This window comes from Schistocerca piceifrons, chromosome 4, assembly GCF_021461385.2.
Source record: "Schistocerca piceifrons isolate TAMUIC-IGC-003096 chromosome 4, iqSchPice1.1, whole genome shotgun sequence".
Lineage (NCBI taxonomy): Eukaryota > Metazoa > Arthropoda > Insecta > Orthoptera > Acrididae > Schistocerca > Schistocerca piceifrons.
In genome coordinates, this window is record NC_060141.1 from 484,439,068 (window position 1) to 484,451,713 (window position 12,646).

At 40.7% G+C, this 12,646-nt stretch overlaps 1 protein-coding gene across 1 annotated transcript in view; it reads right to left on the reverse strand.

Moving 5' to 3' along the window:
• Positions 1 to 12,646, reverse strand: part of LOC124795431 (lachesin-like) — a 541,280-nt gene that overhangs the window by 71,201 nt on the left and 457,433 nt on the right. The window lies entirely within an intron of this gene.

The window sequence follows — 12,646 nt, forward strand, 5'->3', positions numbered from 1 at the left end:
GGAATTTAAAGGATGATGGGAAGAGAGAGGAAATGTACAACTGTAGTTTACCAATGATGCCAAAACTGATGGGCGTTTTTCTGTGGGTCAGGAATGTCAGTACATCCAAACACGCAATATCCAAATTTATCTCTTGCTTTTAGACTTTAGAATGAAGGGTGTGACGACGCACAAGTGTAATGATAATTGAAGAGATGACACTCTTTATCACTATCGCTCTTTAGCACTATGGCTTCTATGTACCATATAAAGCAATCGTAACAGCAGGAATGTGGAAAACGTGTTGCATCGTCCTCCACTTATTTACCCATTCATTATGAACGGACTGGAGCCTGAGGTGACATTTCGTAGCTCATCTATAAACCAAACTCTTCCTTCGATTGTTCATGCGGGATTGTCTGACACGCATAAGTAACTCATTCCTCCGCTCTGGGATCTTGTGATAATACTGTTACGTACCTCTCAAACAAAAGAAGTAATAAGACGGAGTGTCGTTACTACAGCTATTGACATTCGCCGTCTACGACTCAATGAGACTGTGAGGCCATTACTTCGCTCGTAACTGGTTCGAGGTCTCACGCAACGAACTCCATCGCTACGTGAGACAAGAATGCATTTCCACCGCATGCAAACTCATAATCTGAGAAGTCAGAGTAGCTGTTTACCATTATGATTATTTGTAAACTTACGTTTACATCTAAGTCGTCATGCAGGATTATTACACGTATATGCTCAATGTATGGATATACCACGTAACTAGTGTCTAGTTGCAAAAAGTGGTTGAAGCAGTCTGAGGGTAATGTGTTTGTGCTAACAGGATAAAACTTCGCTATGTAGGTTTCTTTCCTTTTTTTTTAAGAAAGCTCTTTCAAGTTCCGCCGTCGTTATTGGATGCCTAATGCCATTCCCAGGAGTGCCTCACCCTCTGATCCATAAAAACTTCCCTCAGCTACTCAGCTCATTTTCTTAATTGCCGCGACGTCTCTGTGTCTTCAGATAACGCGTAAAATTAAATTACCGTCTTAATGGATGTTCTAGATTCCGCTAGAGACATGCCGGACGGTGTGGACTCGAGAAAATTTAAAAAGGTAAAATACCAATACTGAAATTTAAAAAAAGGTACTGGATTCCTAACAATACCAATATTCTTTAGTCCTCATTGCAAGGCTTAAGCCGGAGCTGCGCTGTCTTACCTAAACAAATAAACATAATAAAAACATAGAGTCAATAGCAGTCGTGTCCATGTTTGGCTACCACTCAAAAATCTATTGCAAATGTGTAAGTCTTATTTCAAGTATTCTGAAATACAATCACTAGTAATTCAAAACACAGTAACAGTCTCTCCCATCCTTGGGAGTATTGACACAGTCCGTAAGAAACTGTGGTACCCGCGATTTAGAAGGATTCAAGACACTGGCTTACGCTACACGCGTTCGCACCTGAAAATGCGATAGTCATCGAATTGTTCTAACACTTGTTGTACATGCCCGTCCCCTGATCAATATTTTCCGTGATTTCCCTTAATCACTGCAGGTGAATATTTCTATGAATTCAAAAGACTGATGTAAATTACGAGAAAAAAAGAGTACAGTCAGGAAGTAGAAAAGTGCACTTCACATTACAGACAAAACTTTTAGACATGAAATACAGGTTCGGATGGGATAAACATGGAACAGAAATCCGCATGGATGGATGGATACTTTCTGACTATATTCTTTTTTTCCCATAATTTACATCAGGACGGGTGCATTAATTTTAACTCTTGCTCTGTCTTTACCACTCAGTTCGTTTATTGCATTTTTTTTTACTTCGAAAATTTAATAATTAAAACAGACAGTCTTATAACTTGCACTTAGTTGGACTCACATCAAGATAACTTCCGCGATCGTTTGACGTACATGACATAATCATAATATTTAGTGCTTTGCACAGGAAGAAATACGTTTCCGTCCAATATCTTATAGATGAGTACCTTGTATCTCCTGGGGTCGTACTGTTTCCATTGGTTCCAATTTCATGTGGAGATTCCATAGCTTCTAAATTGCCGAGTTAGTTTGTAACAAGTACAGGTGTGTTTGATTTTGTAAATTGTGCGTTATATCAACAGCTGAAGACCCTTTTCTTCCTCTTCTAATCACAACTGAATATGGATTGATTCTAATGAATACCTGATAACATGTGAATATACTTTGCGATACTCAGCTACCAAATAAAACCTAATCGCAGTTCTTATGAAATAAGGAAAAAAACGTATGAGTTTGGCGATGAGGTTTCTGGACCGAGAAGATAGCCTGGTCTTCACAAGTGTACCATCCTGGGATTCGCAAAAAGGTTATTGTGAAAAACTGCGATTTCGCGGTTGTTAACTGCTGACGAAATTATGATCCTTGCACAGAGCTTAGGTCAAGAAACAGTGTACTAAGGCCACATTCCGTCACAAAACACTACGGAACTATTTGCTGAACAGGCAGGAGTTGTGATTAAGGCACTGACTGTCATACGGAAATAGCGAACTTAGAACCCAATCCGTAGTTTTGGTGCAGGAAAGACAAGATCAGGACTCAGCTGCCTGAATCAATGGTTTTGAGCACCGTCCAGCGTCCAAGCTGCAAAGAACTATTACCCGCAACAACGCTTAGATAATCTATCTAAACCTGACACTTTCCACCTAACAAAAGCTGCATTAAACAGAACAAGAAAACGCAATCATGAGAGCCTCTACTGAAGAGACGGACAACGACGGTATCAGCATCGCCATGCTGAAAAATGTTGCAGACACCTTAGTAATAGTCTTATTTAATTTCTCATGAATGTTATACTTCCAGTTCAGAGACCTATTCGAAAGAACGAAGTCCCATAATCTTCTTGTGGTTACGGATCACCCATCACAATACCTGTTGTATTGAAAGCCCAATAATGTATACTGTTGACCATCACCAAAGGACTAAAAACTTAGGCAAATTCATATTATATGATAAACACCAACACACGAACTCTGCAATATTCACGGTTAACTGATGATCTGAAATATGCCTCACACCCGATCACACTATATCTTATAAAAAAACATCTGGAAAATACCTTAGGCAAGATAAAAACTCGCCACATCATCATTCAGAGGCTGTGTGGCACGCGACCTGTGCGGGCGGGGGGGTGGGGGTGGGGGGGGGGGGTGGGGGGGGGGGACTTGCAGTCTCAGCTCTTGTATTGTTTTGTATTGTTTATTCAGCCGCAGAGGATTGTGTTTCAGTGTTGCTTAATACGAGGGTAAGTCAATTATTACCCGCAATTTAGTTATATTTTCGTTTATTTTGGTAGTACTGTCGTTTTACGGCGATGACGCATGATTTGTTTATATGTTGTCGTATCTTTTAAATTTTCAGGCTTCTAGGTTAGTTTCGTTATCGCTGCCGTGTTGTTAATCATGGCTGCTCCGCTGTCTATTTGCACGAAAGAAGAGCAACGTTCAGTGATTCGTTTTCTGTGGTCGGGAGGCGTATCAGGGGCCGAAATTCATCAAAGACTTTCGGTTCAGTACGGGAACAGTGTTTGGCCACTATGGAGCGTCTACAAATGGATTAAAAAATTCCTAAATGCTCGCAGAAGTGTTACGCACGATGAAGGAGCCGGACGACCGTTTACCATCACAAATGAAGAAACCATTGAGTACTCACATGAAATGATTCTCTTAGCAGACGATTAACGTTTGACGAAGCGACACATCGTCTAAAAATTTGTCATGGTTCTCCTACGAAATCATCCACAACAGACTTGGGTTTCATAAAGTTTGTGTAAGATGGGTCACAAAACAACTCAAACAGTTGCATAATCAAACGCGTTTTTACATATGCAAAAAAAAATTGGAGCACTATGGTAACGAAGGGGACAACTTCTTAGACAGGATCACTCCTGGTGACGAAACATGGATTCATAGTTACAAGCCGGAGAATAAACGGCAGATTATGGAGCGGAAACATCCAAACTCGCCGTACAAGAAAAAGTTCAAGACCCTGGCTCCCAAAACAACTCACCAAGTTGCGTAAACAAACGCGCTTGGACATCTGCAAAAAACATTTGGATCAGCATGGTAACGAAGGGGACAACATATTAGACAGGATCATTACTGGTGACGAAACATGAATTCATCATTACAAGCTGGAGAGTAAACGGCAGAGTATGGAATGGAAACATCCAAACTCACCGTGCAAGAAAAAGTTCAAGACACAACCGTCCGCAGGAAAACTGACGCTGACGAACTCCAACTTCTCCAAGCATCGGACTGTTGCCACCGTCCAGGTGAAGTCAGCGGTCAGATGGACCCACGGCTTGGGACTTAAAATAAATGCGAAGAAATTGCCTAAAATCTATCATCCAGATTATAAATTAACTACTTCTGGATACCGCTAAAAATTATCTCTAGTTATTGGCATTCCAATACAAATCAGAAAACGGTAAAGAAATTTAATATTATCCATTACGGACTTGAGGAAACGGTTGTTAAGTTTTTACAGTAAACCTAGAAAGGTTAAGGATACTATCGGCACGTACACAACGACTTCATTTCGTCTCTGTGGTATTTCAGAAGCTACGTAATATATTTCCTCAGAAAGCGAAAAGAAAATCTGACAATCACTCGTTCTGCCGAACTTGCACTTTCGCTATGTAATACAGCTCGTCCCAAGTAGTGATCAATCTAGCCGGTTAAACCTGAACTTCACTGACTATGTGCCCTACATCCCCAAAATACTGACTGGCCATGTCAGTGGTTCATGCGGACCCTTAGGGTGACTGCGGCCAGACAGGCTATGTCTACTTCATTGCCTTCTCTGTGCGCATGCGCCCCAGTGTCTCGCATTAGAGATCAAAAACCTATCATTTCATCGTAAGTGCAACACAAGGTTTATTTATCTAGTGTTTTAGTTGTGCCAAACCATACATAGAAAATCGCTAATTCCATCAGTGGCTGCTGAACATCTCTGTAACAAGATACCCAGACGTTGCACACAAACGCTGTGTGCCATTGAAGAAAAAGCTGACACACTGTCATTTCCAATCTAACAATTTTTTTTCCTGAAAATAACCTATATGAACGGTTTCACTTTGTCAGACAGTAAATAAAAAGCTTCCAACTTTGACAAGTCGTAATTTTTTCTGTTTTCATTTCTACGTAACGAAACTTTCTTTTCCTCTCTCTCCGTACTTGTTTTCTATCACGTTCTTCTTCTTCTTTCTCTCACGTCCACTGACGTCAGTGTCGTCAATGTACAACTACATTGCAGGCTACTAAAATTGTTGTATCAGGAAGAGCAGCAAAGAACGGAATTTTAAATGTTGCTCGTACACAGTGTAGCAGGAATTACGCTATGATTGAAAAAAAAAAAAAAAAAAAGCAGACGCCATTGAAACACGTTGGGTTGAGGGGTAGGAAAGGGAAGCGATGATTGAGAAAGGAGTTAGACAGGATTGTAGTTTGTCGACGATGTTATTCAGTCTGCACATTGACCATGCAGTAAAAGAAACCAAAGGAAACTTTGGCGTAGGAATTAAAGTTAAGGGAGAAGATATAAAAACTTTAAGTTTGACGATGACATTATAGTTCTGTCGGAGATAGCAAGACACCTGGAAGAGCAGTTGAACGGAATGGACAGTGTTTTTAAAGGAGGATATAAGAAGAACATCAAGGAAAGATAAACAATGATAAATGAGTGTGTTCGAATTAAATCAGGTTGAGGTGAGGAAATTAGATTAGGAAACGCGACAAAGTGGTAGATGAGTTTTGCTATTTGGGCAGCAAAATAACATATGACGGCTGAAGTAGAGAGGATATAAAATGTAGACTGGCAATGGCAAGATAAGCGTTTCTGAAGAAGAGAAAGTTATTAACATCGAATATAGGCTTAAGTGACAGAGTCTTTTCTAATGGTATTTGCCTGGAGTGTGGGAATGCACGTAAGTGAAACATGGATGACAAACAGTTTAGACAAGAAGAGACTATAACTTTCTGAAATGTGGTGCTACAGAAGAATCCTGAAAACTGGGTGGGTGGATCACGTAACTAAGGAGGAGCTACTGAATAAATTGGTAGACAAGAAATTTGTGGCGCAACCTGACTAGAAGGGATTGGTTGATAGGGCACGTTGTGAGACGTCAAGGGATTACAATTTCAGTAGTGGAGGTAAGTGTGGGGGTAAAACTTTTAAGAGGAGACCAAGAGATCGATACAGTATGAATGATGGATGTTGCAGTAGCTAATCGGAGATGAAGAAGTTTGCACAGGATAGAGTAGCATGGAGAGCTGCATCAAACCAGTCGCCGGACTTAAGACTACGACAACAGGGCGCGATATTTAGTGCACTGAACAGCTGCCTTGGCAGCCGTAATATCTCTGATTCAGTTGGGTATATCGACTTGAACTGAGATTAGAGGACTGGCCCTCGAACGTTATCCAAGGCTGCTTCCAAGTGTATGCCTCAGTTAATCAACCCTAATGGCTGGCGTGTAGTGGTGTACGAAGTACTCTTCAGCCCAGGATCAGATGTTTTGAATGGCTGAGAGATCTGGAGAATACGCTGGCGTTGGAGAGCAACTGACCATCATTTTCGTCGAGGTGGGTCGGGATAATACGAGCAAGTGCGGTATCAATATCTTGCTGAAAGATAACGTCATAGACCAATGAAGATAGGCATAGCCCCCAGTCTTCTGATACAGAATGCCTACTGTCCAAATTACTGACTCTGCGAATCAAAAATGATGGTGTCGTGTGCCCAGTGGCACTCCAACTACCACACCAGGTTCTGGGTCGTTATACCCAGTAGGGACCCAAACATAGGCGGGCCAGTCGCACCCACACCCATTCGCCTATGTACAGTTGATGAGTTCGCGGTAGGGTCCGTGGCGGGTGCGTCGGTTTGACCGGCAAACCATCACCTGCTAACCCTGTCATACATCTACTAATAAAACCGTAGACGTGGTACACATTCATTAAAAAAATTGTGATAAATGACGTGACACTGCGGTGCCTGTTTCAGCGAGTTAAGTTCCTATGCATTCAGGGCTAGACGACAGTACACAATACAGAGGGCATTAAATTGATCTACGTTAAGGATTTGAAGATGGCAATCAAAGTTTACCGAAACATTTCATCCACATAAGAATTTCTTGCGATATGAGCTAAATAAAACTGCTCCAACCATAAGAGTGTATTTTTCATAATAAGAGATTGCCTTTCTGCCGACGATGACAGATAACCGTAACATGGCTGTCTCACTGCTTATTTGAAAATTAGGACGTGTATCTGTGTGTAGTTTTACTGTTTTTGTAGTATGTAAATTTCCGCCAGCCCGTAACGTATCGCGTGAGGGACATTTTTGGCTTTTTTGTTGTTGTCCTCTGTCTTATGAATGTTTGGATGCGGAACACCACGAATTCCCCTCTAGCGCCAACCTCTGCATATCAGAGTAGCACTTGCGCCCAACGTTCTCAATTATTTGTTGGATATACTCTAATCTCTCTCTTCTACAGTTTTTATCCTCTGCAGATCCCTCTATAAACATGGAATTTATTCCCTGATTTCTTAATACATGCGCTGTCATGTCTTCTTGTGAGTCTTTTCCATATATTTCTTTCCTCGCCGATTGTTCGGAGAGGCTAATCCTTTGTCCAGTCCACCTGATTTTCAACATTCTTATGTAGCACTACATCTCGAACGCTTCGATTCGCTCCTACATTCTCACAAATTTCTTCCTCAAATTAAGGCGCACGTTTCACACCAATAGATTTAATGACCTGTTTGCCTCTGCTAGTCTCCCTTTTTATGTTCTTCTTGCTTCGTCCGTCATCTGTTACCTTGCTTCCAAAATAGCAGAATTCCTTCAGTTCGTCTCCTTCTCAATCACCAATTTGGATGCTAAACTTTTTTGCCAATAGCATTTTTGCTACATCTCATTATCGTAGCCCTTCTTCGGTTTGTCGTCAGACCAAACTCTGTGATCATCTGCCTGTTCAATTCATTCAAAATGTTTTGTAATTATTCTCATTTTCACTGATTATTACTATCCTTTCATCCTGTATTATATTTCGACTCAGAAACCTTCCTTTTATTTCCATCAATGATTGTTCGATGTAATGAATAAAGACTAATCCGCCGTCTTAGAAGACTGTTTTTCGGTGCGTTTCTGGTCTTGCAGTCCAGTTGTTGGCTCTTGATTTACCAGCATATCGTACGTTTCCCGGAATATCTTACACCAATAGGTATTTACCACATTACTCTTTGTCTTGAAATCTGATTCTCTAGCCTGTTTTAGCTTGGGGCTTCGTTGTGTGTTCAAACTAAATATATACCACGAGGTGACGCAATTCGCCTGCGCGAGCGAAGAGTTTATTCCGTGGCTCCGCGTTGCTCCATGACGAGCGAAGAAAAGTAAGAAAATCGGAATGTGACTGGACTTTGTTACGAGACAGGATAACGAGAGCGATATGTAATGTTGATGTGAAGTTTAGTAACGACCATAATACAGTCTGTTGCAGTACAAAGGTAATTGCGCGTATTTAATTTTGATCAAAGGATTCTGTGATGAACTATTATGTGCTGCAAGCTTGTATAGGACATCGAACATTTCGTGGTCGATGTCTGCTGTAGAACCTGTTTCAATAACACGGTCAAAAGCACAGTAAAGTTTTCTCTGCTAAATGAACTCATTTCAGTCTCAGACAATCATCGAATGGCCGAATGCGAGTGGTAGTGTTCCAATTCGAGAAGATCCTATAGAAGTTTTCTTTCTCTTACATTTCAAGAATTTTACAGACATTCGTCGGAGTCGGCAGCTGCTTTTCCACCACGAGATTAACTTGTCTAAGTGTACGAAATTACATAAGCTGTGGGAGTAGTCGACCGCGATCGAGATAGTTTCCTTCACGGACATACAAACAGAGACATTATGTACACTAGTTCATAAACGAGTTTAATATTACCGGCTTGAAAAACATTAAATTCTTCTTTGGAGCAGTAAAATTATAGTAAAACGTTTATCTCCCCATTTTATATTTGGGATGATGTTTTTCCGGAAGTCTGATGATATAGATCCAGTCTCATAGAATCTATAAACCAATGTTAATAGCTTTTCGTTTACTAGCTCCGTCAAGATGTTAGAAATCCCGAAGGAATGGTATCTTTGCATTTCGGTTTATTTTATCTCAAGTCTTCCACAGTTTCGTTAAATTCCGACTCTAATACTGAGTCCCCTATATATTGACTATATCGACTACCGTTTTATCCTCTGTCTCGTCATGAGGCAATTTCTCTGCATCGTGGAGCCGATCATTGTACTCTTTCCACCTATCCGTTTTTGCCTCGTGCTCTCTTCATGTTGATGTCTTTTCTTTTACTATTTTAAGTTGTTTTGACTTTCCCATATGCTGAATTTGTCCTTCATGTGAGCATAATTTACACTGCTGTGTTACAGTCTTATCCCAAATATTTTTGTTCTACCATCTTTCATCGATCAACCGAATTATTTCGTCTGGTACCCAAGGTTCCTTCGTAGCTACCTTCTGTGTAACTAAACTTCAGCTCCCCTGCTCTCTGACTGCCCTTTCAAGATTTGTCCACACCTCTTCAACTGACTTATACCTGCTGTCGTATTCACTATCGGATTTACCTCCTCAGACAACTTCACATGCTCCTTATCATTTCTCAGTACTTTATTCTGTAATTTGTTTCCATACTGATCTTCCGGGCGATTCCTTAAACTCCATACTACACCCTTAACTGCGATCTGAATCTATATCTGCTCCTGGATTTTCATTGCAATCCACTATCTGATTTTGGAATCTCTATCTCACCATGACGTAATCCAGCTGGAATCTTCCCGTGAGTTCAAGACGTAACCAATTACATTTCCTCCTTTTATGATATTTGGACAGAGTATTCGCTATTACTAGTCGAAATTTATTGCAGAACTCAATTAGTAGTATTTCTTTTCTCTCATTCCTACTGCAGACCACAATTAGTCTTACTCCTCTATGATTCTCATTGACGACGCCATATTGTCAGTATCTCTCTCTTCTATTACCTTCCTTATTTCTGAACTGTAATCCCAGATGATTATTAGATTTTTCTTCCCGTGCGTTAATATGTAAACCTGAACTATTGTCGTAGGAGCTGGTTTGCTGTCTATTCTGATGTTTCCCCCTTTTCTAATTCAGTAGCTTTCCTACCACATTAGAGAGATTAGAGCGCGCACGGAGGCTTTCAGACAGTCGTTCTTCCCGCGAACCATACGCGACTGGAACAGGAAAGGGAGGTAATGGCAGTGGCACGTAAAGTGCCCTCTGCCACACACCGTTGGGTGGCTTGCGGAGTATAAATGTAGATGTAGATGTAGATTCAGATATCTTATATTTCACACTTCGACTCATAGTACGTTACCATTGAGTTGGTGTCCTTCCGTTTGGACGATCAAGCTCGTAGTACAGTTCGTGCAAATTTGACGTTTTTTGCATGGCGTCTTCAAAATGTTGCAATTTTAAAGGCCAACAAAATACCTCCTATAATATGTATATGAATTTTTTCTATTGTGTCTACTACGTTTTCCACTTTTAAACTAACATCTCATTGCTGTAATCCCATATGCATTACAAATACGGAAGATTGTATGTTTGTTACTCGTTTACGCTGAAGCAGGTGGACGGATGTAGAAGAAATCTGGAATATAATTAGTTTATGGCTTGAATTAACACATATGCTACTTTTAGAAGTGTGTAGTACAGGATATTTATTGATTTGAAGACTGTTGAGCGAAATGTGGGACGATAATTACTCTTAGAGGAAAGCTATTTACCCTTCGACTTTTAACTGTGTCACATTTGTGAAAATGCTTTTATAGTTTAATATTTCCAACATAACACGATTAAACGTGATGAATACAACGCTTTTACACTTCTCGAAGTATTGTATCCTTACTTCTATACAATCGCGTTGCATTTAAGCCGCTGGGCGTCAGGCATATCTTATAGCTTCTGAGACGTTTGAAGACTCACAACGACTGTATCATTTAAATGCTGTACGACAGAGAGACGTTGTACCTTTGGCCGAGCGGTTCTAGGACCTTCAGTGATGACCTCAGGTGTTAAGTCCCATAGTGCTCAGAGCCATTTTAACCATCGTACCTTACATGTAGAGCGTGGTAGGCTTTTAGTGAGGCAGGATTTGATTACGATATGCGAGCGTATCCGCTGGTAACAGGTGCACGCCTGAGGGGAGGTGAAATTGTTGTACGTAAAAATATTATAAATTTGTACTCCACCGAATTAGAAATTGATTATTTTCTTTCTTCTTCGACTTTGTAGGTTTGCTACTCCTTCAAGTTAAGGCGCCTGGACGTATTTGGATGAGTTTGGAATGGAGATAGCCTTTATCTTGAATTAACACAACACGTAGGGTACCACTTACTAAAAAAAAAAAAATCGCTGCTCCTTTGGGATGGTCAACGTGACTACTGTTCTACTGGGGTAGGTAACTTAACTAAAAAGTCATCCATGGAAGTTAACTACCGTCCCAACAAACTTTTGCACTGCCCTTTGAAAGTGACCTTCTACATCGCTGTAAATAAAAGTCAAGGACAAACGTTAAAAGTGGCAGATAATCATCTGGTACACCATGTTTATCGCACCAACAGCTCTACAGTGACTACTCGGGTGTATCGTAATCTTTAAATCTCTGCATATACGCAGACAACAATAGTTCTCGGAACTTTGATTACAGGGACACTACACAATGTGATCAAAAGTATCCGGATATCCCCAAAAACATACGTTTTTAATATTAGGTGCATTATGCTGCCAGCTACTGCCAGGTACTCTATATCAGAGATCTCAGTAGTCATTAGATATCGTGAGAGAGCAGAATGGGCCGCCCCGCGGAACTCACGGACTTCGAACGTGGACAGGCGATTAGGTGTCACTTTCGTCATACGTCTGTACGCCAATTTTCCCACACTCCTAAACATTCTTAGGTCCACTGTTTCCAATGTGATAGTGAACAGGAAACGTGAAGGGACACGTACAGCACAAACACGTACAGGCTGACCCCGTCTGTTGACTGACAGAGACCGCCGATAGTTGAAGAGGGTCGTAATGTGTAATAGGCAGACGTCTATCCAGACCATCACACAGGAATTCCAAACTGCATCAGTATCCACTGCAAGTACTATGACAGTTAGGCAATAGGTGAGAAAACTTGGATTTCACGGTCGAGCGGCTGCTTATAAGCCACGCATCACGCCGGTAAATAGAAAACGACGCCTCGCTTGGTTAAGGGGACCCGGAGGTGCCTATGCTGCCCATGTTAAAATCACTATGTTTGAGGAACATTTATGAATAAACTACCAAATAGAAAAATTTGAATTTTTTTACACATAGAGTGGTTTAGTATTGCAGTTGTGACACAGGGATTTTGGAGTATCTTTTCTAGTTTCCTTCCAATTATTTTTTTTATTAATGACCCAAATTTTTTTACAAATAATTTCTTTATAATTAAACTGAAATGAAACTACCGAACTTATTGCCAAATTGCTGTGTTACAATGTAAGTTTGACGACTAGGTGTGCTGTATAAAAATTTCCTCTCTCTAGCTTGAGTGGATTTTGAG